Here is a 4,638-nt window from a genome sequence, read left to right on the forward strand (position 1 = left end):
TCCTAATCCCCAACGTTTGCTACACCCTGAAGTCTATAAAAAATCTCCCCTTGAATGTAGCATTACTAATCTCAGTGTAAATGAGTGGGAAGCTGTCACCGGAGGGAGCTGCCTGTGGCTGTCTATAGCATGATTGGCCACGGGCATGCCGGGTAGGGAGTCGTTTGTAGAAGTGCATGCTATAGCCAATGCAACCGAAAAATCGATCTGATGGAAGAGACTAGGCAGCACATTATACGTCAACAGTCCTCCTCACGTGTGGCTCCCTCAGGCCTAAACGTGGATCGAAAGTGGGCTGCACTTTAATTGCGTCAGCCAAGTCTTGAACACAAGACCTCTTGGCTCTGGTACCATGTAGAAGTGCATGCTCTAGCCAATGCAATCAAAAAATCGATCTGATGGAACAGACTAGGCAGCACATTATACGTCAACACTCCCCCTCACGTGTGGCTCCCTCAGGCCTAAACGTGGACCGAAAGTGGGCTGCAATTTAATTGCGCCAGCCGGGTCTTGAACTCAAGACCTTTTGACTCCGATACCATGTAGAAGCCACACGCATATGATGGCCAGGCAGCAGCTGCAATATAAGGCTACATACCGTACCTGGATATGCTGTGCACCAGCGGCCACCGGCCAGTCTCCTTTAATTATGACAAATAAACGAGAAAAAAGTGGCATGCTGAGCCGACTCAGAGGCTGCCTGGAGCTTCCAGAGTAGTAATATCATTTTACGTGAGAGGTTTACGGCTCACGGGCTCGTCGTTTGTTAACAACCGTCTCTCGGTGGAAGCCCTGGAAAAACGTGCAACAAGGCGGCATGGTAGTGCGAGTTCTGGCTGGCACGATAGTGGTGGACCCGCTTGTTCCGACGGGCATGGACGGAGGCACAGCGGCATATGACTTTCACTCTCCATGGTGATGGCCAAAGGTGATGACTTTCCCCTCCCTTTCCAGTTTGCTATGCTCCGAAGATGTTACTAACAAGGCCGAAGAGAAATCCATGCGCTGTTGTGGCTGCGGGCAATGGCGATGCTTGTGGGCGCCGTCTCCTCCCTGGAGGAGTTGCCATGGCCTTTTCCATCCCATGCTCTGCATAGGGGAAAACCGTAGGCTCTGTTTGCCATGCCAGGTAGCGGTGACGTCATGTCGTTGTTCCCTTCTTGAAAGTGTTGTCTAGGTGATTAGGGTGTCTTCTAGAGGAATAATTGGTTGGGTGTTTCGTTCACCTCAACGGCGAGGCTTGGTGTGCAGGGTTGTCATCTGCTGGTTCTTGCTATGGCCATGAGTGTCTGGGGAGCTATGTACTCCATCATCGACGCCTAATTTGCGACGTCTTCATCGATCTAGGCTAGCTCCCACTGCCACTTGCCGATCTTATAGGCGCCATGAGTGGAGAGTGTGTTGATCTAGTTTGCTTTGGCATATTTGTCGAGCTCTAAGGTGTTCGGTTCGGTTGGGACGCGACCTGTTTGCTCTGTGTCCATCCTCTTCGCCCTTGTTTGGCTTGAGTTTGGGCAAGGCGAGTTGTGTGTCCATGTTGCCTTGGTGGATGTGGGTGTTAACAGCCATCTTGACTACTTCTTCTATGAGTATATGATGCGCATGCTTCTGCGTATTCTATAAAAAAACAAGTCATCACACTGGTGGGTGGAGTTCTTGTCTTCTGATGTGTCCAGGCTAAGCCAATGAACCATGTTGACTTCTTCAGGATAAAGCAAGGATGGCATAATTTCAGTTTCGCAAGTACTCTCATTGGAGACTCTTTGGATCCATGGAATAGCCTGAAAGATAGATGTGAAGAGGTTATAATATTTGGGGGCAAGGATAAGCCCAGCTGGTGGATGTTAACCGATTATAGAATCTTTTCTTTCAAATCTCTTTACGTGTTTCTAATCAAAACTGATATGGGATATTCTTAGAAATTCTTGTGGATGGTAAATTCCCATCTAAGATCAAAATGTTTCTATGGCTGTTGGTTCGAAAAAATATTTCAACTAAAGACAATTTGCTGAAAAAGGGTTGGAAAGGAGAGAAATAGTGTATTTTTTGTGGACAAGATGAAAGTATAAATCATTTATTTTTTATTGTTCTACAGCCAGACTCATCTGTAGTTTATTGAAATGTGCTTTTATTTGAGATGATCTCCTTTGAATTTGAATGATTGCTTTGGTAATTGGGCAAAACTTTTCTAGAATCTGACAGGCAACTAGTCCTGGTTGGAATTTCTAGTCTATTTTGGTCTATTTGTAAATGCAAAAACGATATTATCTTAAGAAAAAATACACGATCCCATTATTCTGTTGAGATGGATGTGTAACTGGATATCGGATTTGTCTATTTTGGAGGAAAAAACATACGAAAAACTTCTGATGCTGGGTGTTGTTGAGTATCGTGATTATTAGGAAAGACGAGATAGACTAGGATTTGTTCTGGCTTGTCTTGTACTCCAAGTTGATCATTGTACTCCTATATATATGCTCATGAGGCTCAAGCAATATATAAAACTATTCTACCAATCCTCTCTCTCCCTTCTAATTAACATGGTATCCGCCTAATCGATCCTAAACCCTAGCCATCGCCGCTTCCGCAACCGCGCATCGCCCCTGGGGCGGTTGGCCTCCATGACAGCCGACCGGGGCCGCGCCACCCGTACCTAGGGTTCGTCCGCCGGCCAGGTTGGTCGGCTGCCCTAGTGAGTCTTTTTCCCGAGCCCTTGCTCCGTGTTTTTTCGCTCTCTCGCCGGTCGTTTTGATCGGCGGTTTCTTTTTGGTTTTTCTGATCTAATCTTGATCGGTTTGCATCGCCCACCGCCGCCGTCGACCCCGTGCGCCTCTATTCCAACCCCGGCCCGATCGGCCGGCTTCTTCACCGACCCGGCGGCCCCGCGCGTCTGCCCGCCGGTCGCCTCAAACCGGTGGCCTCACGCGTCGTCCGCGTGTCTGCCCGCCAGTCGCCCCGACCCGGCGGCCTCGCGTCATGCGGCGGCCCTTCACCGCCACCGTTCTCGAGACGTCCCGCTCGTCGATCTACGCCGGCCGTCACTGCCCTGCTCCGACCGGGACTCCTGCATCACCCCGACCCAGTGGCATCGCGTCATGCGGCGGCCAATCATAGCCGCCCTGCCGCCCGCTGTCGCCTGCTTCATCTAGGACTCCGCCGCCACCCCGTCTCAACCGAGTGGCGTCCCCGACCTCGCGCGCGATCGGATTGATCAACCGCCCGCCGCTGCGATCCGTCTCATCAACGCTGTGCGACCGAACTGGCCCGTCAGTGGCGCACGCCTCCACAGGCCCCGTGAAGACCGTCCCTAGTTCAGGGCGCCCCTCTACCGATCGAGCAACGGGCTGCCGTTGCGTTGCCCCGTCGGGCCACAGCACCACCGCACCGTGGTTCTTCTCCCGGCTGCACCGACCCGCATCACCGCTGCGTTGCCCCTTCGAGCCGTAGTGTCGCGGCCCGCGATCCACCGCCGCCCCGAGGGCGTCCGCTCTAGGTCGTCCCCGTGGCAGCACCGACCCTCGCGCCGCCGCTGCGTCGCCCCGTCGGGCCGTAGCGAGCATGGCACGCGGTCCACGCCGCCGTCCCGAGGCCGTCCCCGCGGTTGCACCGACCCGCGCTTCTCCGCCGCGCCGCCCCTTCGGGCTGTCGCGTCGCGGCCCGCGGTCCCTTCCACCGCCCCGAGGTCTTCCTGCCGTCGCCCCGACCTACCTGCCGCCGCTGCGTCGCCCCTTCGGGCCGTAGTGCCGCGGCCCGCGGTCCACTCCGCCGTCACCGCGCGTCGACCTCCCGTCGTATGCGCCGCGCCATTTCCCTTGGCGCGGGAACGCCACCGTCCGCGCCGGTTTTCGTCACATTGTCAGTGTTCTTTGCCTACTTCGAGCACCGACGCCACGCTCTTAACCTAGCCGCCGCCGTTGCCGTCAGGCCGCTGCCACCGCTCTTCTTTGGCCGCCGCCGCCGCTACCCTGTAGCCGCCGCAGTCGCCCGTCCACCTCCTTCGCCTTCGTCCTGCACCAGCCCGCCGTCAGCGTCGCTGTCATCTACCCCGACCACTTCGTCTACTCCGACAACCGTTGGTGACATTGGCCCCGCGCCGATGGACGCCGCAATCATCGTCGAGTCCTTCTCTGCTGGCCTCTCCGACTTCTTCGACATGGCGTACAGCTCGTGCAGGTCCCAGTCTACGCATGCACGGTGCTGGCAACACCACCGCGTGCCTTCGGCAACGACGTGTCCCCGGGCCTGGGAAGCCTGGTGCGACGCTTCGTTAACTTCGTCTTCGTCCATCTACGCATGCCCGATGCTGGCAACACAAACGTGTGCCTTCGTCTACGATGTGTCCCCGTGGTTGGCATCCCCGGCGCGACGCATCATCAACATCATCTACTTCCTTGCGCACCACTACTTCGACACCACTGCGCCCATGACTAACTCGGTGCCTCCTTCCACCCGCGGCTCCATGTCGACTTCCTCGACACCGGCTACCCCGACTCGACATCGACCACGGCATTCTTCGCATGGCTACCTCAACCACGGCTCCACCACCCACGCTCTCGGCTGCATCGACAAGCGGCACAAAGGGCTACCGCATGCTTGAGCAACCTTGTCGGTTTCACTCCAGCCATGATCCCGCGATGC

This window comes from Triticum dicoccoides, chromosome 7B, assembly GCF_002162155.2.
Source record: "Triticum dicoccoides isolate Atlit2015 ecotype Zavitan chromosome 7B, WEW_v2.0, whole genome shotgun sequence".
Classification (NCBI taxonomy): domain Eukaryota; kingdom Viridiplantae; phylum Streptophyta; class Magnoliopsida; order Poales; family Poaceae; genus Triticum; species Triticum dicoccoides.